The sequence below is a fragment of the Oryzias melastigma genome, linkage group LG17 (assembly GCF_002922805.2).
Source record: "Oryzias melastigma strain HK-1 linkage group LG17, ASM292280v2, whole genome shotgun sequence".
NCBI lineage: Eukaryota > Metazoa > Chordata > Actinopteri > Beloniformes > Adrianichthyidae > Oryzias > Oryzias melastigma.
In genome coordinates this window covers 4,072,765-4,073,260 of record NC_050528.1, presented here as the reverse complement: position 1 = coordinate 4,073,260, position 496 = coordinate 4,072,765, and positions in this window count along the sequence as shown.

The following is a 496-nucleotide window of genomic DNA, read 5'->3' as shown; positions in this document are numbered from 1 at the left end:
GTCCATCCAACCATCAATCAAACCATCCATCTATCTGTACAAACATCCATCCATCCATTAATCCATCCATCTCTCCATCCAACCATCCATCCATCTATCTGTCCATCCATCCATCTGTCCGTCCAACCATCCATCCATCCATCCAACCATCCATCCATCCATCCATCCATCCATCTCTCCATCCAACCATCCATCCATCTATCTGTCCATCCATCCGTCTGTCCGTCCAACCATCCATCCATCTATCTGTACAAACATCCATCCATCTAACCATCCATCCAAACATCCATCCATCTGTCCATCCATCCATCTGTCCGTCCATCCATCCATTCACCCATCTATCTGTACAACCATCCATACATCCATTTATCCATCCATCTCTCCATCCATCCGTCCAATTATCCATCTGTCAGTCCATCCATCCTCAGAATTCACTGAATCCCATTTGGGATCACAGGGTTGCTGGAGCCTATCCCTGCTACTTTTCAGTCTAAAA